At 40.9% G+C, this 25,130-nt stretch overlaps 1 protein-coding gene across 1 annotated transcript in view; it reads left to right on the top strand.

The window, feature by feature from the left end:
* Positions 1-17,639: 17,639 nt before the first annotated feature.
* COL14A1 (collagen type XIV alpha 1 chain) overlaps positions 17,640-25,130 on the top strand; it is a 200,049-nt gene continuing 192,558 nt past the window's right edge. Inside the window, exon 1 of the mRNA XM_045560831.1 lies at positions 17,640-17,872. The gene's annotated coding sequence lies outside the window, so the exon portion shown is untranslated. The remainder of the gene's footprint in view (positions 17,873-25,130) is intronic.

Raw genomic sequence — 25,130 nt, 5'->3', positions numbered from 1 at the left:
TTTGAAAAAAACAAGTTCAAAACTAAAACTATGGGGCCGGGCGCCGTGGCTCACACCTGTAATCCTAGCACTCTGGGAGGCCGAGGCGGGTGGATCGTTTGAGCTCAGGAGTTCGAGACCAGCCTGAGCAAGAGCGAGACCCCATCTCTACTAAAAATAGAAAGAAATTAGCTGAATAACTAAAATATATAGAAAAAATTAGCCAGGCATGGTGGCACATGCCTGTAGTCCCAGCTACTCGGGAAGCTGAGGCAGGAGTATTGCTTGAGCCCAGGAGTTTGAGGTTGCTGTGAGCTAGGCTGACGCCATGGCACTCTAGCCTGGGTAACAGAGTGAGACTCTGCCTCAAAAAAAAAAAAAAAAAAAAAGAACTAAAACTAAATACATAAATACATATTATACATGTATGTATATATTCATGGATATGTATGTGTATGAATTTATATATACGTGTGTATAAATATATATTTGTAATTTATTATCAGAATTCTATTTCTCAGCTTGGTGATGGGTCCATAGATATCAGTTCATCATTTTGCATCATATTAAGAAACATTTTTGACATGTATGGAAGAATAATAGTAGCATGCCATGAGCTAAGGGTTAAGATGAATCCAATTAGAGCACCTGAGGCACATTGAGCCCCTCCTTAGAAACCATCCTCAATGGCCTCCAATTTTCTCTCCTAGTGATACCTCACCTGAGCAGGTTGGCCTTCCATTTGAAGACTGGGATGAAACACCACAAAGCAGGGCAGGGATCTGACTTCCTTAGCAGCTGCTGGAGGTTAGATACCACAACCAGGAGCTACCGAGGAGTTAACTTCTCACAGAGTGAAACATGACCCATAGACAAAAGGGATAGACAGGGAAATACGGTGAATAAATTCCCCCATCACTCACTCTTCCATAGACTAGTCCCAGGTGATGCAGTTCCTCCTTGCAGTTCTTCTAGAGAGGTTCTGGGAGCAAAGCAAACTTGGTTTGTGTTTTCACAGTGTGCAGTGAAATAAACAGTATCCACCACAGAGCACATCCCACTGTGTTGCTCTGCATCTTTCCTTGCCTCACCTCCTCTTTTCCTCCACTCTCACTGCCCTGGGCTTTTGCTTCCCCCAAACACTGGTAGGATTTTTTTTTTTTTTGAGACAAAGTCTTGCTCTGTTGTCCAGGCTGGAGTGCAGCTCACTGTAACCTCAAACTGCTGGACTGAAGTGATCCTCCCACCTCAGCCTCCCAAGTAGCTGGTACCACTACACCCAGCTAATTTTTTATTTTTTTTAGTAAAGATGAGGTTTGCTATGTTGTCCAGGCTGGTCTCGAACTCCTGGCCTTGAGCAATCCTCCTACCTCAGCCTCCTAGAGTGCTAGGATTACAGGCGTGAGCCACCGCACCCGGCCAAGGGAAATTTTTCTTTGTATGTGTGTTTTAGAGTGTATGTGAGTGTGTGTGGGATTATAAGTTTTTTTTTTTACATCATCTCTTTTAAAAAAGACTTTTTAAAACTAATAAATTTGTTGACAATATCACATGGTTTAAAAAACAAAATAAAACAAAATAAAACAAAACATGTTTTTGGAGTCAGAGACATCTAGATTCAAATACTTGCCCAACCATAAGTTTTGGAAGAGTCTAAGTCAAGAGTCTTTTGGAAAAGATTTTGAGAGTCTTCCATACTTTCTTTCCATAGAAAAGTCCATGTCTCTTAACACTTGGAAGACATCACTGAAATGCATTTCCTGGAAGATCTACCCGTGATGGACTGGGCCCCACTGACCTTCCCTCCTGGTTTTCATGCATCATCCGTCATGGCATCTTTCTCGTTCTTGCCACAGCTGGGGGAATCTGAAGGCTGTTGAGGACCCAGTGCTAACACTTCACTAAGAGTCTTCTGACACATTTTTGGTAGGAAAATGTTTCTTCTTGGAATGATTTCTTTCCAGATGGTTCATACCTGAGACCTGACTAAGCACTTAAGTTTCAGGCAGTTTCTTGGGAAGGAGACAACAAGGAGGAAATCTGGCCATGGTGAAATGGAAAATAATTAAACTCAGATGGAATTCTAATTCATTTTTGGCAAGGACACTCCACTTTTTTCCAGGCCTGCTGCTTACATAGATTCAATCCGCCTCTTGCAGGTGTCTGGGTGACACAGTGGAAGTCATTTCATGGCAGAAGTATGGACTGGAGGAGACTTGGCTAAATATCAGAACAGACGGTCTGAGGATGGGGAGGGGGTTCCACTTCTTAGTGTTTCTCCAACCCTCTGCTTTGCAACTAGGTTCTTCATCCTTGGAATTTTAACTTCTACTCCTGGAGCAGAGAACATTTTTAAACTTAGAAAAGAACCACACACAAATTTTAAGAAGTAAAAATGACCTCTGTAAAAATTATAAAAACTAAGCACAATAATGGTAGAGAACATTAGCAATAAAGAGAACCAAAATGAAGAAAATTAACATTACCTATCATCTCATTACCTGGGAAAATCATGGTGTACACCTTGGTATATATTCTTCCAGACCTTCTTAATGCATATAACATGCAATTTGTTAATTTTGTTTTGTTGTTATGATTATCTTGGTCTCTTAAATTTTGAATATAACCATGATCATTTTTTAGGATAATTCTTAGAAGTAAGTGTAATTACTGTACTTCCTGAGTCAGATAGTACACACATTTTGAAGGTCTTCTTTTCATTCCTTTACACATTTCTAGTCTCTTCTCTCCTCTCCAAACTTCACAGCACCCTGCAGATAGGACAAGACTCACAGCACTGTTCTAGCTTACTCAATAATATCCCCATTTGCTGAGGAATTATTTGATAAAAGGCAATGTCTGAAGTAGAAAACAACATACACTGGGGAAATGAAGCCCTATTCAATAAATGGTGCTGGAAAAACTGGATAGCCACATGCAGAAGAATGAAGCAGCACCCTTATCTCTTGCCACATATAAAAATTAATTCAAGATGGATAAAAGACTTAAATGTAAAGAATGAAATCGTGAAAATTCTAGAAGAAAACACTGGAAAAATTCTTTTAGACCTTGGCATAGGCAAAGAATTTATGACTAAGACCCCAAAGGCAAATACAACAACAATAAAAATAAATAAATGAGACTTAATTAAATTAAAAAGCTTCTGCATAGCAAAGGAAATAATCAACAGAGTAAATAGACAACCTACAGAATGGGAGAAGATATTCATACACTGTACATCTGACAAAGGGCTAATATTCAGAATCTACAAAGAACTCAAACAAATCAGTAAGAAAAAAATGAGCAACACCATCAAAAGTGGGCAAAGACATGAACAGAAGATTTTTAAAAGAAAATAGACACACAAATATATTAAAAAATGTTCAACATTACTAATCATCAGGGAAATGCAAATTAAAACGACAATGTAATATCACCTTGCCCCTATCAGAATGGCCATTAGTTAAAAGTCAAAAAACAATAGGTGCTAGTGTGGATGCAGAGAAAAAGGAATATGGTAACATTCCAGTATAATAACACCCTTCTTTGCCTATAGCTTCACTGGCATGAGGAGCCCAAAGTGGCCAGCAGTTTCAATGTCCACTTCAGTAAAATCACTGTTGTGTCCCTTAGTACAAGCATTTCTCCCTTTGGAATTAAGGCTTCTAGACTAACAGAGTCTAAAGTTCCAGGGATACTGTGCAAAAATTTTGCTAATGGATCACTAGGGGTAATAGTGAGAGAAGACACTTCCATTCCCATACCTTAATATCTGGACTTAGGAATCCTGGCTATGAGAATAAAAACTCCATGTATTGAAGGCTGATTTAGAAACCATAGCACATCCTGGTGGACATTGCCCAGCCCCGCAAGATGCTGCCACCTAACTGGTATTATAGCTGGGTCTTTAAAAACCATCCCTTATTTTATCAAGCCCACTGGTTCAGGATGATGGTAAGATGCTAATGGTGATTGAACTATTCTTAACCTCATGGAGATTAAAGTCTAGCAAGGGGAGACCTACATTAATGTAAAATTACAACAGGGATAAGTTCTACAGAAGAGCTGATAAGAGTACCTCCACATGGAGGGTCTGACCTGGTTCTAGAGCATCAGAAAAGGTTTCCTGATAAGGGATACTTGTCTGAAATCTAAGGAACAAATAGGAGCTCACTAGGTGAAGAGTAAGGGAGAGAATACTTCAGATAAGGAGAATAAGAGCCTATAGTAGGAGGAAGCCAAGGGAGCTCAAAACACTTGAAGACTGGCATGGGGGCAATGTAGTACAGCATCGAGTGAGATGAGCTGGTGAGTTTGGAAAGATGAATGTGACTCTGCAATGCCAGAGCTTGTAGGCCACGTCAGAAATGTCTGACTTTATCCTAACAGCAATGAGAAGCCATTGAAGAATAATAAGTAGAAGGGAACCTGTTGGGATTGACATTTTGAAAAGAGCACTTTAACTTCAATATAGAAAACAGATTGGTAGAGTAGCAAGAGTGGGGATGTTGGAAAGTCTTGGTGATGAATAGGACTATGGAATTCAAGAGAGACTGAGGCATCAAGAATGATTCCCATATATACATTAATGCTACTTTTTGTATAAATGAGAAGGAGAAATAACAATGGGGAGGTGAGTGTGTGTGTTTACTTATTTTATTTTTTGCATTAAAAAATCCCCAACAAACAAAACACGGGAAAGATAACTAGAAACTAAGAAATTGCTTATCCATAGAGATGAATTGGGAAAAGTAACAGGAGAGGGTGTGACTTCTTGAATATACTTTTTATTATTGTTTTGACTATGATAAACTACTTAGTGTTTTGCATAGTTAAAATACAAGATTAAATCAACAAGGATGGGTATAAAAACCTAAAATTTAATGTGAACAGAAATAAACTTTACCATATTTCCAATGAATAATATATCCATACTCAAAGGGAAAATGACAACAATACAAATAATTTTTCTACTCCAATTCTTTGATTAAATATCACTACTATGAAGCTAAAAGAACTACTAAGAAGTCTTAAATTCTGTTTAGTGGGTTTGTTACTGGTAGCAGTAAGGATGTGGAGATTCTAAAACTATCTTGTGTGTATTACATGATCAAGCAAATGAGGAAATATATTGATGTTTTGGGGAGTTGTTTCTCACCATGGAGAAGGGAGACAGAAATATGGAATAGGAGAAGCCTTATGGTAGTGAACTGGAAAAGCCTAGAATCAAAGACATCCCGAGTGCCCAGAGCTTAGTTTCTAGATAATCTTCAGTGAACAGACCAAATTTAGAGAAATAGCTGATTCCAAGACTAAGAAAAGGAAAATACAAGGATAAGCCTGGAACATCTTGTTCCAGAAAGTGAAGGAACTGCTCACAAATTGATGAGGTCATGTCAGAAGGACACAGAGCCAGTTTGAAGTGGTTCCACAGGCCAAATCTGGAATCATTTGAGAATCAGAATAAATTATGATAGAAATGGGTTATAATTAATTGAATAAAAATAAAAAATCCATGAGTCTAGAAGTAGACAGATAGATAGATAGCAAAAGAAAAGCTTTCCTCACCATAGAATGTCCACTAGTGAACATAGAACTGAAAGAAAATCCCCGTTTTGCACCAAATGTAGTAAAAATTGACTTATGCAAGAATCATCACTGGATGCTAAAGTTATTAGGTGGTGGAACTTTATGGGAAACAAGATATTTACACAGTAACAAATTGTGGTATTGGCACATTGCAAGTCAGTGGGAAATAGAGGAACAACTGGCTGGGACACTTGGCTGTTCATTAGAGACTAAACATGCAGATTCCAGAGCTAAAGGGTCTGGGGTAAAATTCTGGCTTTCTCCCTTAGTGACCTTGGGCAAGTTGCTTAACCTCTCAAAATTCTGTTCCCTCGTCTGTAAAATAAGGATAACTATCACATAATATATTTATGAAAGTTAAACGTTACTATTTATAAAGTGCAAAATAGTGCCCAGCACAGAAAAAGAATTGTGTACATGTTTAGTAATAAATTTAGAGAAGTAATTATAAAATTTAATCACATCATACCAAAAATTAGCACCAGGTATATTAAAGAATGAAACAAGAAAATGATAATTTTAGAAGACAACATATGGGAAAGTGCATTTTACTTCTTGAGGCAGATACAAAGAGTACAAACCATAAAGGAAAATACAAATAAATTAAATTGTATTGAAATTAAGAGCTCAAAAGGCATTTGAAGCTTAATTACTCCAAAACAACATTTTTTATTTCACTCTCATTCCAGACTCTTTTGGCATTTCCTCTCTCAGGAAATAGCACCATTGTCATTCAGGCTTTTGTATTTTGCTTGTTTTCTTTAAAAATAAATCCTAGAAATCATTCCATATTACTTCATATAGTTTTTCCTTATTCTTTTTAAAAGATGAACAGTTTTCTGTTGCACAGATGAATATAATTCATACAATCGTTTTTCTACATATGAAAATTTGAGTTGTTTTCAATATTTTGTGATTATGAATAATGCCTTAATAAATAACATTGTGTATATTTGTTTTCATATTGTCAGAAGTGTGACTTCAGGGAAAATCCCTAGAAGTTGGGTTGCTGGGTCAAAGGGTCAATGTGTACTGAGTTTTTGTTACATATTGCCAAATTTCCCTCATGCATCATTTTGCACACCCATCAGCAACATATAAGAGTGCTGTTACCCTACAGCTTTGCCAACAGAGTATATCACAATCATTAAATTTTTGTACAGATGAAAGCATATTTTTCCTTGGTCTCTGGGAAAAATCAGTTGGGTGGAGGCTTCTGTCTTCTGTAGAGCTATTTGATTTCTAGAAATGAAAGACTTCCCCCAATAATGAGGCTGCCATGTAAAGGGAGCAGAGGATGTGGTTCTCTGTCACTGGAGCCTTCTAAAAGTTTGAGTAGTTTGAGGAGTTGAAATGGCTTAGATGGTGCCTTGCCTGGAAGCAGAAAATAGAGGAGATGATTTCCCAAATACTTTCCAGCAGATGATTCTATTATTTTGTATGAGTGTCCCCTGGCTGGAATTAGCTCTTATTTTTTTTCCACTACCTCATTATAGGAAACTTAACTAACTCCAGATGAAGAATCTTACAACTTTCAACTCTTTTAGAATCGATCTTGTTAATGAGTCACTCTAGAATTGATCAGGGAAGTATACATACAAAAATGTAGTGTGGATACCAGGAGATCATGAGCTCCGAAGACAAAAAAACAGCCCCTTTTCTGGGCAAATGTGCAAGAAAATGCCACTCCAATAAGATCAACTGTGTGTAGAAGCAGCTGCTATTGTCTAGTGAAAAAGTTTGGAAAAACAAAAAGAATACACTTGAGACTCCAAGAAAATTCCACTTGCATACATCATAAAATTATAAAAAAAAAAAGGAGGGGGGAAGACTGTATAAGGTCATCCAAGTCGATTCCTTTCTTTAAGATAGCCCCACGGACTATCTGTGATGACCAACAGTCATTTTAATTGTGAAGTTCAATTGTACAAATGTAAACTATATTTATTATTTTTAAAGAGAACTTTTTTCCAAAAGATGATTCAAGTTTATCAGAATTTCACACTCTTACAAGCAGAATTATTTACTTCTCCAAGATGTGGTTGGGTTTAGCTACTCAGTAAAATAATTAAGAGTTCTTACAGTATTACAAATGAATAGTAATTGCTCCCCAGTTAGTAAATCAACAATGCCACATGTACTCATTCCAAATATCAGATGGATACATGGATTTTAATCATTGGTTTGAAACCTCCTTGTTCAAAATGGATTTTTGTTCTGTGGAGTAAGAAAAGATTTTCAAATCTTGTTCAATTCTATCATCACAGACTGTCACAAATTACTTCATTATCGTAAGTGCTGACAGATCAGACTTGGCAAGTTCACTTCACAGGAGATTCGGAATAAGCTAAACGTTCGTCAGCATCTCTCCCCTACAGCTCTAGGGAAGGAATATACCTAACCCTTTATGGTCCTGGATCCTCTTCTGGGTTTCTAAATGGAAGAGTTTTGTGGTGCTTGAGAAGTCAAGCCATTTACACTGCAAGTCAATGCCAATACTGGCGAGGTGGTGCTGCCTGGGAACCTGCTACATGATCACTAGACTTCCTTTTCTTATTTCATTTCTTCAGGCCTCCATTTCTTTTTCTGACTGGAAGATACTACAGTCTCTTCTTTATACCTATAGGGTTTTGGTGAGGCTCTTGTGTGATAGTTCATTTCAGGAAGCTTTGAAAGCAAAATGGTTAATTGGTAAAAATTGGTAAAAATTATTATTATCACTTTTCAGAAGCAAGACTTCCAGAAGAGAAGCCCCTGAAAATATTAGATCTGGATGTCTGAGAGTTCCTCCTGATAGTTAAATCTGACTGTGTCACTGTTCTGTTCAAAGCTCCTTTCTCACACAGAATAGAATGCAAAGTCTTGATCTATGATGTCTGGACCCGGCTGCAACATGTACAACATCTGGACCCGGTTACCACTCTGACTTCATCCCTCGACTGCACCCCTCTAGCTCACTCCTCTCTTGCTTTGTGGGCCTCCTTGCTGTTCCTCCTTCCTCAGAGACTTTGTATTTGTGGTTCTCTCTGCCCATCCTCCAGTTAGTTCGTTCCATGGCTGGTTCTCCTTAGAGTCACTCTGCCAACCCCATCTAAAAGAGCAGCTTTCCTCTCCACCTCTCCCTCCCTTTTTACCTCTGTATCCTTCTCATTTCTGTGGAAAATCTAAAATGTCATTAGTGGAGACTCTCAGGTCCTCTTCAATACTTCCAAGGCTGATTCTTGAAATGTCTCCTGAGAGTATCTTCCTTTGGTTTAAAGTTTTATTCCTGTTAATAATATTTTAAATTATTTTTTTAGTCTTGGTGGATATATCTTGGGGTTATATATTATCTGGAATTTTCTTCTGAAGTGTGGGTTCTCAGAGGAAGGCTCACCAGAGGCCTGAGTCTAGCTTGGTGGATATAGACTATGCAATATATGGGAATAGCAGCAAGAATAGCAGGGAATAATCTGTAGGTGTAGCTTTAGGTTGAGGGTACAATACATTTAACACCTCTTTCCTTCCCTTCAGCAGCCTGGTTTGCCCAATGGATAGTAGGTAACAGGTAACAGGTAATAGTGCTTCATCCTTGACAACAGTTTTTACTGGGTTCTTTGGGGATGTCATTATTATGGCTTCTTCAGAATTTTCAATTAATTCCCCTCAAAAGATAGGAAAGAATAGGCAACATTAAATTAAGTTGATTAAAAGGGTGTGAATGGCTTAGCACAGTGCTGAGGATGTTGGCTTTGGTCGTGGGGAGACCTAGGCTTGAGTTCTATCTCATTTCCACTTACTGATTCTATAGTAATCTGCTCTCCTTATCTCAGTTCCCGCTTCTGAAAAGGGAGAATATAAGAGTACCACCTCATAGACCTTGCAAGATGCTTCTTATCTGGTCTCCTTCTCTTCTTATAAGGGCACTAATCCCATCATGGGGGCTCCACCCTCACGACTTCGTTTGCACCTAATTACTTCCCAAAGGCACCAATTCCAAATACCATCACACTGATGGTTAGGGATTAAACCTATGAATTTTGGGGAGGACATAAATATGCAGTTCATAGCTCTGGGATAAAAAGGTTTGGTGCTAAAACAAAGATTGGGTAGAAGTTGTTTGAGAAGGTAAATCCCTAGTCCTCCTCAAAGTTATACTCTTTATCCTGGTGGAGTGCTGGAGTTTATTCGAAGTGGTAAAATATGGGGTATTGACCCTGAGGGTGAACCTGTGCAGGGGAGAGTTCAGGTGTGGTACTGAAAACAGAGAGATCAAGCAGCCATGTGCATATGGGGTGCTGATTGCCAAGTCCTCCCAACATTCTTGTTCAACAGTCAGAACTCTGGCAGCAGACTTTACCCTTGGGACATGGTATTGGAAGAGCATGCCTTGGGGGATCTGTCAGGCCAAGAAGAAAGACTGAAGACACAGACGCTAAGGGCTCCTCAAACAGGGCCCACCTCAGAGGTCACTCTACAGTGCAGTGTAAGGCCCCAAAGCCCTGCCCACTCACAACTTCCAGTCCCCTTTTCAATCTCCCACTCTGTGTTTACTCCTTTATCTTTTTATACCCCAGGTTTTTACTTTGAAAAATCAAAATCTACAGATAAGTAGAAAGATTAGTACAAAGGATACCTATATAGTCTTTACACAAATCCATCAACTGTTAACATTTTTTTTACATCTTCTTCCTCTTTCTCAATACACACACATGTGCACACATACACTTTTTTTTCTGAACCATGTGACACTTTCTTACTAATAATAAGCAGACCATGAAGGAATAGCAGAAGTCTAAGTAAAGTTCCTAATGTGGGAGATGGCATTCTAAACAAACAAAGAGACAAAAGCCTTTTGAGAAACATAGGATACATGCAGAGAGAAGTTAAGGAAAAAAACAAACAAACTAGCATTAATATCCTCAAAGAGATTGCACTTATGAAAAAAGAATAGTATACTACTGGAAAAACATTAAAAGAACACAAATAGATTTCTTAGAAAATAAAATATTATAGCAGGAATGAGAAACTAATATATATATGTGTGTATATATATATATATGTACATATATATAAAGTGACAAGATCCAGAAGATAGAACAAAAAGAAAAAGATATAGACAACAGGACAGAAAAAGTAAAAAAATTACAGCATCCCTCTCAGTGGTACATTATCTGAAAAAAGAAATTCAGATATAAAAAATTGAGAAACACAGTGGAGGATTTCAATAATGAAATCTTAAGGAGATTTTTCCAGAAACAAAAGATATGAATTTACAGATTGAAAGGGTCTATGGGGTACCTAATACAATGGATGAAACGGGACCCACATCAGCGCATGTCATTTCAAAATTTCAAAACTTAGGAGACAAAAAAAGGATCCTGTAAGCTTCCAGAGTGAATAGGTTGGGAAGACAGTTCACTCAGAGACAACCAAAAGTCAGAATGGCTTCTTGATCATAACAGCAATGCTGGAAGCAAGAAACAGGGAGCAATGCCTTCAAAATGTTGAAGGAAAATTATTTCTAGACTAGAGTTCTATGCCCAAACTCGTTAAAAAATGTTTGTGTAAAATATTATAAAAGACTGAAAAATGTATCTCCCCCTCACCATGCACTTATCCTAGGATACCACCAGGGGATGTCCTTATTCAAAATGAGGGAGTAAATAACTAGGAAGATGTGACACATTGCAAACAGGGTATTCAGCACAACAAAGAAACAGAGAGAACCTATGGAATGATGATTGTACATCAGGTGTACAGGGCAGTGGCTACAAACTAAATGTTTGTGTCCCACCCAAATCCATATGTTGAAGCTTAAATCTCTAATATTATGGTATTAGGAGGTGGGACTTTTGGGAAGTGATTAGGTTATAAGGGTGGAGCCCTCATGAATGGGATTAGTGCCCTTATAAGAAGAGATGCAGGAGCGATGATCTCTCTCCACCACGCGAGGAAACGAGAAGACAGCCATCTGCAAATCAACATTCAGGACCTCACCAGACACCAAATCTGCCAGTGGCTTGACCTTCCCAGGCTCCAGAATTGTGAGAAATTAATTTCTGTTGTTGAAGCCAGTCTATGGAACTCAGTCTATGGTATTGTATTACAGCAGCCCAAACTGACTAGGACAGGAGCCATTCAGACTGAAGCAGTGTGACATAAGACACAGGCTGTTAGAACTGCCATCACCACCTCAGCTACTACTAAACCATATTTTTAACCAGATCAAATCCTGGAGGATATACTCAACCAAAACAAGGGGAAAGAAGAAGACATGATATCCAGGAAATAAGGAATCCAATAATAGAGAGAGGCAGAAGAACTTCCAGGTATGGTAGGAAAGCTAAAGCCAGGATGACAGCTGGGCAGCAGGTCTAAAGGGAAAACTGCCCAAAGAAGGAAAAATGTCTAAAAATTTTTTTTACCTGATTTAAGTGCCCCTATGGAACATTGTACTGAGATGTTATTGGAAGTAGTAGGAAGAACTAGCAAAAGGCAAAGAGAAAATTAAGCAAACTAAAAAAAAAAAAAAGGTAATTCACAACTTCAGGAAAAACTGAAAATAGAAAGGGGAAATAAACATAGTACATTTTGATGCTTTTATCTGAATAATATTTGCATAACATATGAATGGAAACACTGAATATGGATTTAGCCCATACAGTAATCTAATCACATTGGGAAGATGAAAGAGAAGAGCGGACGGCAGCACAAGAGAGTAGATTCTCTTCTACCATAACAGGAAATAAGTAAACAAGGTGTAAAATTGATTAATAGATGCACAGCAGCGCATGCATGTTATTGAGAAGTATGGAGATTTCGAAAATGTCAGAAAAAAACCTACTAAAAGGGTCAAAATGGTTACTTTTGGACAGCAAATATTTATATCACAAGTTTTCAGTATTACTCAACTTTAAAAATTACATGTATACATTATTTTAATAAAACAATAATTAAAAAAATAAAATAGTCCATGTGAGTTCTCCCAACCCGTCTGGTATTCAAAAGGCTCTTGATAAAGGTTCTTTTTCTTCTTATGACAGTGTTACTATTGGAAAGACTCTTGGCTTTTTGTTATATTATATTGAACCTAGTAATATATGCCACTGACTCTTTTTGGGGACTTGGACAGGGTATTTAACTCAGTTAGACCTCAGTCTCTTTATTTGTGAAGTGAAGGGCGTTTGGCACATACAGTCATGCATCACTTATTGATGGGGACACTTTCTCAGAAATACATCCTTGGGCAATTTCATCATTGTGGGGACATTATAGAGTGTACTTACACAAACCCAGATGGTGCAGCCCACTAGGCTATATGGTATGGCCAACTGCTCCTAGACCACACACCTGACCAGCATTTTACTGTACTGAATACTGTAGGCAATTGCGACACAACGGTAAGTAATGGTGTATCTAAACACATCTAACCATAGAAAATGTACAATAAAAATGTTGTATTATAATCTTATGGAACCACCACCATATATGTGGTTCATAGTTGACTGAAACGTTGTTGTGTGGTACATGAGTGTGTATATAATCACTTACACCTGACCCAGCACTATTATGCTATGAATGGAACCTTTTATGCAGCATGCACACACTGACGGGATGCTGTCACACATGAAAAACTTGGCTACTGTTAAAGCCATGACTTTGATCTGGGCCATGGAGCTGAAAAGATGAGGAATGTCTTAATCACTGGTTCAAGAACATGAAAGGCGATTGTAAGGAGAAGGGGAGGGCTCCAGCACCACAAAGAACAGAGGAAGACAAAATCATTTTCACCTCTGGAATGATTCTTACCTTGCAGAGCTAATGTATTAAAACAGGGTGATACACTTGAATGCACTTTGTAAAGCAAAAACCCTGTACGAGTAGGGGAGCTATTGCTATAATTGTCTGGAAAAGGGTCAGCACACTATAGTGGAAAAAGATATGGCCTGGGAGTTAAACCCAGGGTTATAACCCCTGAATTCCAGGGTTGATTTTGCTATTAATACTCTGGATAAGCTTGGAGAAGCTCTCTCACGTCCTTTATCCCAGCTTCAGGATTGGTGAAATAATGTTTGGCTCAATTGAGTTCCTTCCATTAACAGGGAAAAACATCAAATCTGGCACTAGTGGGGTTGCTGAGATGAAAGCTTCAGGAAGAACAGGAGCCAGATGTGTGAGAGCTCTGGATAGGGCTGGTATTCAAAAGACTGCACAACCAGGATGGTACAGGGACAACCCAACCAGAATGGATGCCGGTAGCCACACTTTGGCAGGGACCTAGAGGCCCTCAGTGGATCTAAGGGTCAAAAGGGAGATCTGGGGTAGGGGGTCTCAGGAAAGGGATGATGAAGAGGACATTCTGCGTTGAGGGGCAGCAGCTATTTACCAAGCACTATGAAAGCATTTCAATATTTTAACAACTGTTGTTGCTGCATTTGTATGTTCCTGCTAGATGTTAAGAGTTGCGTCTGGCTATAAGGAGCTATTGTTCCTTCAGGCCTCATTGTTAGGATAAACTGAAATACAAATTCAGCAAACAGGTTTTTTCTGCCCTTGTGTCCTACCACTTACATCTGAGGGAGAGAGTATCTGGTTGGCTTAGTTTAAAGCATATGCCCACACTTGGCTAGAGGAAAACAGGGCACGCTGAATGACAGTCCCCTGCAAAGGCATCCAGTGGAATGGAGGCAATTTCCTGGAGGAATTTGGAGCTCTGCTACTCTAGGCTGAGATACAAAGTATTTAACAGCTGCTGTGGCAGGAACATCAGTCCATTGGAAGAGGAATGGGCCTTTGACTATGGGCCAGGGTCCTGAAGGCACCCTGCTGTGCTGGGTTCAACCCTCTGTTACCAGCTGTGCTGTTGCAAGATCAGGGCAAATATGAGGGTCTCAGAAGCAGGAACGGGGTAGTCAGCATGGAGGGGGGAACAGGGGAGCAGAAAGCAGGGACTTGGGCTATGGTTATCACTCAAAGGTTAGGTATATTATTATCAGCTGGTGCCTGCCTCCTGGCTGAGTATGAAGGTGGAATGGATGCTGGACTGGGGGAAAATTCACAGCTGGCTGTTACAGAGGGGTTGGAGTAGAACTGCAAATAACTCATGCAGCTGGCCTGAGGAATGGTGGTATTTCTGGTTATCACAATGACTACAAGATAGGGTGAGTGCTACTGGAATTTGTTTCATGGGGCCAGGAGTGATAACTGTTCTACAAAGTCTGAGTTAGTCATGCCGTCCTGGCCCAAATGCCAATAGCACCTCTGTTGAGAAATATTGAAGGAGAATCTTCCAGAAGGGGCTGCTGAAGAGAGTACAGCTATGTGCAATGGGCAGGAGGGTGACAATCCCAGTTTGGGTGATATAGCTGACATGTATTAATTATTTGTTATGGATCAGGTCCATAAATACATCTATCATTTAATCCACATGGCAATACCCTAAGATATAATTGATTAATCTCTTCCTAAACATGAAGAGTTAGGCTCAGAGAGGCAAAATAACTCTACCAAAGTGAGGCAAGAAAGAGGCAGAGACATTCAATTTTGGCTTAAGTCCAAAGTCTTCCTTCAAGGTTTCAGGGGACTGAGGGGAGAGGGGCAACAAGGGTTTTGTGTGTGTGTGTGTGTGTGAGAGAGAGAGAGAGAGAGAGAGAGAGAATGAATGCACGCCCACGTGTGTGTGGAATCCTTAGAGAGAAATAGGATTATAATCATGTCACTAACTCAGGATGAGACTCTGGCAAAGGGTTGTTGAGTCCTGAAATCAATTACTGTGGGAAGCTGGAATTTTTCGATATTTTTGAAAAAGCCCCAGATATTCATATGTATTTTTTTCCTAGATTGAAGGAGGTCTTGCTTCTATGATTCATGTCTCAGTACTCTACCAGACTCTGAGGGCTGACCTTAAGATAAGTGTTGAATAAACACTCTCTTGAAAGGGCTGGATCTTCACACACAACTGCAACTAAATGGAAAATTTATTGAAACCAGCCATTCTGATTCATCATTAACTGAAGTTTATCTATATTAAAGTGAAATTCAAGAAGTCAAAAGGAAAGGGAGAAAGGATGAGTTAGAATTCCCAAAAAATAACATTTTATATGATGACTAATTCAATACAAATCATCACAAGATTTATCAAGCAAATATCATGCCTATTTGTTGCATATGGGTTTTTGTACACATCTTTCACATTTTAAAATCATCAGGAAATCTCCCATTACCAATTTCCTGAATTAAATTGGTGGTACTTCCCTCCATCTTTTACCTAAAACTTTGGGCTAATATGCAACTACCTTCCCCAAGGGAATTACAAGAAAAGCTTACATTAGTCCTATGCATCTTGGTAAAAATGAATAATATAAGAGTAAATTTTGTTAGTGAAAAGTCGGAACATAATATGAGGGTGATAGGCACTTGTGTGGGGGCAGAGGACAGGACAGCTAACTAAAGTGGTAGTTATCTTCAGGAATATATACTGCATTTCAGGAATTCTAGTCTCTACGTGTAAAACTGGGGTGAATGGGAATCTTCCCGGTTTCCGCTCGAGCCCTAACCCCGCGCAGACACCAGGTGGCGCTCTCACTCTTGCAGTACCGCGTCCGGCGTCCTTGGCCTTGAGTGTCTCCTGGAGAGCTGCGCCGGCCGCCTGACCCCGGAGAACCGCGTTCAGCGGAGCGCGGCAGCAGAGCGGCGCCGTGCTCGGGCCGCGCCCTGCGGCTGAGCGAAGGCCGATTCCGACCCAGACCAAGGGACGCAGGGCGGCGGCGGGGCCGTAGCCGGCCTTCCGCTCCAACCGCAGGACCTCGGGGAAGTTCAGCGCATGGGCAGGGATGCAAACATCACACAAATTCCAGGAAAGCAGAGGAGGTGGCTCCCGTTGGAATGGCCGAAGGACCAACTTGACAGGTTTCAAACATCACAGTCCTTCTTTCTGGATTCTCAGCTAGGCACGATGGGAGCAGTTCCTGAGACCTTCTAGAGTGCCACCCGCCCTCTCTCTTCTCTCCATCACCAGCCTTTGGCAGTGGTGACATACTCTCCTTTCAGTTTTCCAAGGAGAGCTCACAAAAATAGGGTCTTGCTAAATCCTCGGTTTTTAGGCACCTTCTCCGCCCCCCCCCCCCCATTTGTGAGCACAGAACGAGCAAGACTGTAAAGAATCAGGGGCAGGGCGTTAGCATGGCTAAAGAAATGGCTAAAGATGGTAACTTTTTAAAAGGGACCAGCGGGTAAGGGCGCGGGACCGAGTCCCTAGAGAGCCAGTGCGGGGCTCCTGTGCGCGTCCTGTTCTCCATACCTGAGCAGAGCCTCTTAAAGGGTGGCCTGCCTGGACCACAGCCACCACGGGGTTTGATAAATGCAGAGTCCTTGGCCTCAGTTACACCCGTTGAACCAGAATCTCTGAGGGAGGGAATCTGCAGGTTCTGGAGTCCAACCACACAAAATTCCCGACCTTTCGTCCTTTTAGAAATCTACAAAAATGTCAGTTTCGGCACCTCCAGATCATTCGCCTACACATTAAAGTTTGAGCATCACTGCTTTGGCGTTTTATAGCACTTAGATTTGTTCAGCAGAGGAAGGGAGAGGAGGGGAGGACCGAAGGAGACCTTTCCAGTGGTACCGTCCCGTCCCTTCCTCCACCTGGAGCGCAGGGTCTGTGACTCGGAAGGCCAGGCCGGTCTTTGGGAATGGGGAAGTGGGCACACCGCACCTGAAAACGGGAGGGCTCGAGACCTCCCAAAGCGACCAGGGGTTCTAGTTTACGAGCTCTGCACTAACTTCTGTCCCACTGGAGGGGAGAAAGCGGCTCGCTGCCCGCGTCCTACACCCGGCTGCGGCGCGCACGTGGGGCGGCGGCCAGGTCTGGGGTCCGGGGGGCGCGTGGGCGGCGCGGGCCCGGCCTCTCTACCTCTCTGGTGGGGCGGGGATGGGGAGAGGGGGAGGAGAGAAAGTGGGGAGCGTTAGGGACTTAGGCCTGCCTTCCACCCCCACCTTCTGCCCCCGCGGCCACTTTCCGCTCTATAATTGGCCGCCGGCGGGCCTTCCTTTCCCCTTATCTGATTCAGGGCGCCCAGCTGGAGAGAATCGCTGGAGAGGCGGAGGCGGCTCCAGGCGCTGGGAGTGGAAGGAGGAGCGGGAGAGCGCGAGGGAGAGGGAGGGGGCGGAGTAGGGGGAAAGGGAAAGAGGCTAATTCAAAAAGGGTACTGGAGGGAAGCGCGCACGGGCGGTGCGCTGCGGAGAACCAACTCGCGGCGGGAGCTTGGGTCTTCTCTAGGCGCCAAGAGGTCCCTAACCTGGGCTGGAACCTTGCCCTGCACAGGTCAGTTCCTCTTTCTCTGCTCTTCTTAGGCTTGGCTGCGAAGTCTGTACCTGGAGAAGCGAGCCACCTGCAGACACAATGCAATCCCGTGGACCTTCTCCACAGGCGCGCGCTTAGGATGGCCTGGGGGAACCTTTGGGAAGGGATAGGACGGGTGCACCTGGAAGCCTCTTCACCAGGTCTCCTTGGGTAGGGAGACTGGAGGCGCTGAGCTTTGGGAGTGCAGAGACGCTGGGAATACCTGTGTTGCTCCCAGGAGCTTGTGCTTGGGTGCTGTGAGCGCGCCACTGCAAGAAGCTGCGTTTGGCTGCGGGACAGTCGCGGCTCCAAAGTTTCCATGTAGAAAGGGCTTATTAAAGGCCATAATCTGGTGGGAAAGAGGTTTATGGATTTGTCTTGAAGGGTATGCATAGAACGCACGCTGTTTTTAGTTACTTTGTATTTGGGGTAGATTGAGAAAGCAGATGATGAAGATCATGAGGGACAAAACTCATCCAGCCACCCCTTGGTACTGCCACAGATCTGGGTAGCTGAGGACCAGGTGCTAGCCGCAAAGGAGAGCAACTAGGCAGAGCGCGTTGATGGAGGATGGTGGCAGTGGGCGCTCCTCCGCGTCTCTGCGCCAGGAAACCGGGATGCTTCTTTTGCTTTGGTGCCTGAAACCAGGAGACTGCGGCTTTGAGATGCACCACCAGGCTGCACTGTTGGAGGGTGCTCTCCGCCCCAGCTTTTCCACCCCTTACTTGCCCCCTTTTATCCCTCTGGCCCCTCCTCGCTGTTTCAAGCCTCCTAGTTCTCAGAGACGGGCGGAAAAGCACTGGGGAGCTGGGCTTTGGCGCGCAGTGCGCACAGGCGAGACAGGGTTAGGGCCGCAGCAAAGAGGTTGCAGCGTGGGGCCAGTAGGTGGTCTCCAGTCCCGGGGCGGAGCCTGGAGGCCGCCTGCAAGCCCAGGACCCCAGGCGCTCCGATCTTGGTACTGGGTTCTTGGGTCCTCTGTGGAAAGCTTGCCCTGTGGCGCCTGAGCTCAGGGTCAGTCTGCTTAGGTCGGGCGGTTTTGAACCTGCCCTTATGGAAAGTGTCCAAAGCTTGTGTGCAGCTCTCACAGGGACCTGTGAGCAATTTCCCCGGAAAATTGCTTCTGGAGCTGCTAACGACAGCCCCATTTCTTCTGGAAGTTTTGGAGAGTTGGGGCAGGAAAAAGAGAAAGACGGGAGTAAGGCTTCGGCGGCTCTGTGGAGAGCATAAATGAAAAGGAGATTTTCTGAAATTCCCCTGTTAAAGGCCCCGGGATCCCTCATCTCCTCAGGGCCAGGGAAGTCACGTTTTACTTGCAGTGTGTAATAAAGGGGTCCTGTTAAAACCCAGCAAACAGGCTTTAAGCTGGGTGCAGCGAGGAGACCTGGTGTTCTGTTGCTGACAAGGCGGTCCGGTTGCACACAGGGAGCTCACTGGTAAATTTAGAATGAGTGAATGAATGAATGAATGAATGGCATTTGGGTGGATTTCCTATGAACCTGGACCTAATGGTTTGGTTATTGTAAGATAAACTTCAGGATACTTTTGTTCATTTTTTAAACAGCTCTATTGAGATATAATTTCACATATTGTACAATTCACCCATTTAAAATGTACACTTCAATGGTTTTTAGTATATTCGCAGAGTTGTGCAACCATCACCATCATTTTATAACATTTTTAGCACCGCAGAAAGAACTCCCTTACCCATTAGCAGTTACTCCCCATTTCCCCCTAACCTGCCATCCTGTCTCTATGGTTTTGCCTACTCTGGACATTTCATATAAGTGGAAGTATACAGTAGGTGGTCCTTTTTGACTGCTTCTTTTACCTAGCACAATATTTTCAAGGTTCATCCATGATGTACAAGATATCTTTATTATTCTCTCAATAAGCACTGGGCATCCCCTCCTTCCTGGGAAACCCTGAGCCAGGATAGACCTGAACCTCCACTGCAGCCCTGACCTCCTGTGGGTCCCTTTGAAAGGACAGGAGCCCCACTGGTGAGGCCTCTTAGTAATTCCCTGGGCAGGATTCCTTGGAACCCATCAGGATTCCTGGAGAAGTTTTGGACGGGTCCCAGGCTTCACGATTGATGGGAGGAGCCTTTTGGCCCTTATCCTGCTGCAAACAGTCCAGCTCAGGATTTCAGAGAACTTTTGGAGCCCTCTATACATGTCTTGGTTTTCAGAATCAGCCAGAGCTGGCCTTAAGAATAGGCTGAACAAATTGGTCTGATTCCAGGGGCACTAGAGAAAACCCCCAGCCCACTAAAAAGACCCGTTGGGGTGCACTCCCTTTTGATCTTAAATATTTCCTAGTGTCATCTAGTAAAACACAAAGATCTTTTGCCTGTTTTCAGTTGACAGCCTCTGCAGTGATGTGACTGTAAAGCCACTTGCAGTCAGTTTTATCCAAACTCAGCCAAATGACTGTTGTTTTTCTGGCCTGTCCATTGTAACCTGAGATTCCTTTAAAGGAAAAGGGTCTTCCTGAATTGCTACAGGCTATGATTGTGCTGTTTGAGCACCACTGAGCTAACAAATTATCTGGGATTATGACAGTTTGTTGAGAACAAAGCCATTGGTAAAGGAGACACTAGATGATCCCTCAGGGAATTGGCAGTGGAGTGTGTGTGTGTGTGTGTGGTGGGGAGAAAGTTTAAACGAAAGTGACAATAATAAACTTTCTTCATGGCAGAGTTGCCCCCAGACAGTGCTGGATGTTAGCAAACAATCATTCTACTCGACTTCTATAACTAAATAAAAAGTGGCAGGGATCCAGTTACTCTTTTATATACACTAAGCCTTGAGTGTAGACCAAACTGCACCCTGTTCCAGTGACAGGTGTGTGTGTGTTGGAAATGTTGGCATATTTTTTGAGTACTTATTGGGTATCTGCCTTTTTCTCTTTCAGAAACACACTTAAGTCTCCCAATTACTTGGGGAAGTAAATATTATTTCTTCTTTAGCAATCACTGACCTTCAAAGAAAAAAAGTACCTTGTCTGGGGTCACAAAGTGACTGACAGGTACATGATTAAGAAAAGTCTATATGGAATTTGAACCCAGATCCCAATGGACACTTTCTCAGCCAGCTTCTCTGATGAGAGGAGGTGGGGTGTGTGACTGTGGACTGGATGATATAAATTGGGGTCATACAATTTAGTAGCTGAAAGGAGGATCTCTGGGAGGCAGACCGACATGGATGAAATCTAAGCTCGCACCTTTGTGCCCTTGTGCATGTTCCTTACCCTCTCTGAGTTTCAGTTTTCTCATTTAGAAAATGGGGTTAACAATAGCCACCCTATAGGGGTGTTTAAGGTCTAAGATGATTCAGTACAGAACCTGGCAGACAAAATCATTTCTCTTTTTTTCTGTTTCCTTTTTTCCCCTTCCTTCTACTTTTTAAAATTTCTTCCCCACTTTTCCCCTTTTCCTCTCTTTCTCTGCTCCATTTTTTGAGGGAGCTGAGAACATAGAGTCTATGAGACGTTCTGAGAGTTCTTTAAGTTGAGGTTTAGAGCCTAGACTCCCCATTTCCTCAAGATAATTTTTTAATCAGTGGTCTTGTTACACTTTTCTGCCAATGGGACTTTGTTAGAGTTATCCTCGCCAGTGTCCCTAACTTTGAATTTTCGGGAGCAGTGTTTTGTCTCTTTTCTCCTAGAAATTACTTGGGTTGTTTATAAAAATTTGTCCAGAGGGAGGCTGGGTTTTGGTAAGTCCATCAGAATGTCTTAGGATGTGTCTATATCTAGGGGTAGTCAAGGGACTCTTTATTGGATAAAGATCTGTTCCTGGATGGCTTTCCATCTCTGCTTTTGCAAAGAGGAGCACACTGAATTGATGTTTAAAAACAATACTCTGCTGCAGGTTTTTTGCTTCTGTTCTTCCTCTACTTCCCAGCCCTGCCTCCTTCCATGTACTGGCACTGTGCTAAGCGTTCACAATATGGTAGTGAATAATATGCTTTGGTAAGTGGAAATGCAAGTAGCCAACCACAGTACAGTGTTAAGTGCTACAGAATGGAAAATAAAGATTACTACTGGAGGAAACAGAGGAAGAGCATCCGACCACAGACTTCCTGAAGAAAAGGACGTCTAAGCTGAGACGTGCAGCTACCCTTTATACTGATTATAGAAATATATTTTAGTTACAATCTCCCATTTCTTTGACACAGGGCTATGTTAGACCTTGAAAAAATAAAGAGAGATAAATAAAAAAGCCAGGTGATGGAACATTCCTGTGTAAAGAAGGAGCTGTCATTCCAATTTGCCATACTTTTGGAATGGTTCTGCTTTCTATCACATAGAAATTACACCATCTGGTTTAAGACTGTTGGAGCAACTGTATTTCTGAATCTAATTTGCAGTAAAATCCCTTGTATTTGAGTAATTCACAGGGCTGCTTCTAACCTAATAGGACCTTTCTGTAGATTAGAAAAAGGTAGCTCCTCTGGGCAGGCCCATGACATTGGGAGAAGAAAATGGTGCCCTTTCCTCTGGATGACACTGCTTTGCACTGGGACACACAACTTGGAAGTAGAGTATCTACTAATTTCAAGCATCATTTATCCTAGGCCGAGTGCAAATTGTTCTGTGCGTCAACTGTGAGCTGTACACACACTGGCGCTGTGTATTGATTATCAAATCAATCAACATTAATTACTTATTATTGTGTGTTGAACTTTTTTGATTATGGGTAAGGATTTTGCTTAAGGTAAAAATGGTACCTGAGGCCATGAAGTTAGCTAGAGAGTTTTGATGGGATGGGATGGGATGAGCAATCCTTGGTGAAGGATCTAGTTCAGTGCTGTTCCTGGTTGTTGCCCATCCACAAACTGTTACCTGACCCAATGAGATAAAATTGTACAAGGATGTAAATCAAATATGTAATTAAGCACACTGTTAGTTCAGGTGAGATATTTTTTCATAGCAAAGTTTTCTGATGAAGGAAGCAAGACAATACATCGACTCACATTTTGGCACAAGCTCCCTTATCTCATTGCAGACCATTAACAAACAGTTCACAGACCAGCTATTTTGAGTAGCACCAACCTGGGCAACATTGGCCCACATCTGGCCAAGGAGGTGATCTTGGGTCCTTTCTACTTTTATACTGTTTTCTTTTCTCTTTTGTCCCTTATTTTTTAATTTTTTTCCTCTGCTTCCTCATCCTCCTTATCATTTTCCCTTTTATTTCCCCTTTTTTTATTACTACTTTCCCTTCCTCTTTGTTTTTCTCTTAAACAGCATTTTGTATTTAAAAAAGCAAAGCAGGAAGAGCTCAAAAATGCAAGATAGAAAGTGAGAATGGAAAACAATCACAAAATTAGGGGAAATTAAAAGAATTGAATGGTAATTAAAAGAATTGTATGTGGATGAAATGGATTATTTTTAAACACAATAAAAATTACTGAAACTGATCCTAGATTATATGGAAATTATAAATAAAACATTAGGCACACAAAAATGTTTTAAAAGTTGTTAAAAAGTAACCTCTCCAAAAGTATCAAATCCCCATGGTATTACAATTGAATGCTAACAAAAATGTAAAAAAATTAATAATACCAATGCCATAGTATAGTGTACGAGAAGAAGGAAAACTTCAGTTAAAATCAGAAAAATAATCCTGATATCAAAACATGACACAGCATAATAAAAAAAGAAAGCTACACACTAATCTCACTAGTATCAATGTACTTACTAATATGAATGACATATTAGCAAATAGAACCCAGTAACACATCAAAAAGAATCCACGATAATGAAGTTTGGCTCATATTTCACATGTAAGTTTAGTATTAGAAAATGGATTAATATAATTCATCATATTAAGAAGTTAGAGGGAAAAAATCAGGTGATTCCATAGCTGCTACAATATTTTAACATTTTACTTGTCAGATTAATAACTAAATAAAATCTACATAGATGGCTATTTACTTAACATAATACATTTATGTTGGTATATATTTGTTTGTCTTCTATCTACCAGTCTATCTGTCTAGCCATCTATCATCAAGACCAAAGTCACGCTAACGAAACCTTCCTATTGAAAACAAGAACAAGATAGGATGTCCAGTATCAATATTCTGGTGATAGTAGTCAAGGCAATAAGATAGGAAAAATAAATGAGAAACATAAAATTTGGAGTGTAGGAGGAAAGCTATCATCTGCAGAAAAAATTAAGGAAATCAATTATTATATACTTTAAGACTTTGAAAAAATGTTAAACTGTTAGAAATTATAAGAACCTTTAGTAAAGTGTTAGGTTACAAAATTAATATAAAAATAAAATTTCTTTTCTATATTTAGGAAACAACTGTTTTTAAGAATGATTAAAGAAAAACTATTTATATAAGAAATAAGCAATATATAAAACATCTAGAAATAAACTTAGCATGTCAAATTTATGTGAAGAAATCTGTAAAATGCTCATGAGGAAATAAAGATGAGTTGAATAAGCAGAAAGAAATACATTCTTCTTGGATGGAAAAATGGACTATTATAAGAAAAAGTCAATTTACCTAAATTGACCTACAAATTTAACATTATCCCAATTTTGAGGAGATTTTAGTAACTAAAGAATAGCCAGAAGGAAAATTTAAAATAAGATATTAAAACATATAAAGTTTTGATATTTCAATTATTTAGTATTCATATATGAATAGACAGATCAATAGAAAATAAAAAGTAGAATTTCTAACCTGTGAGAAAAAGATATTATAATTTTGAAGAAAGAGACTTCTTTAGATGTCATAAACCATAGAAGACAAAAAAGAACAAAAATTGATATTGGACAAAATATTTTTAATATATATGATGGAAACGGAGCCACATATTAAATGAAAACATTTCTCATAAAAAAGATAAACAGTCCTAATAGAAAAATGATCAAGGATACACTGGAGAGTTCACAGAAAAAAGACATCTTAAGTATATGAAAAGATATGCAATCATACTTTTAGCTAAGATGTACATTGAACTATAGTTTTCCATTCATGAAAAATTCTGCTAATCTCATACCTGGTAATGGTATGAAAATACAGGCACTCACATACACCTTTGGTTGTATATAAACTGGTGTAACCTCTTTGTAGACCAATTTGGCAGTATACATTAATACTCTTTAAAAGAAATAAGTGCACCCTATGACCAGCAGTTCCATTTTTAGCAAACTGTCTTAAAGAACATTTTTCCAGTGGAGTGCCTTGCTGCATTGTTTAAAATGGGAGGTGGGGGA

This window comes from Lemur catta, chromosome 9, assembly GCF_020740605.2.
Source record: "Lemur catta isolate mLemCat1 chromosome 9, mLemCat1.pri, whole genome shotgun sequence".
In the NCBI taxonomy this organism is placed as follows: Eukaryota; Metazoa; Chordata; class Mammalia; order Primates; family Lemuridae; genus Lemur; species Lemur catta.
Note: the sequence above shows the minus strand (reverse complement) of the source record. Positions and strands in the feature narration are given on the sequence as shown.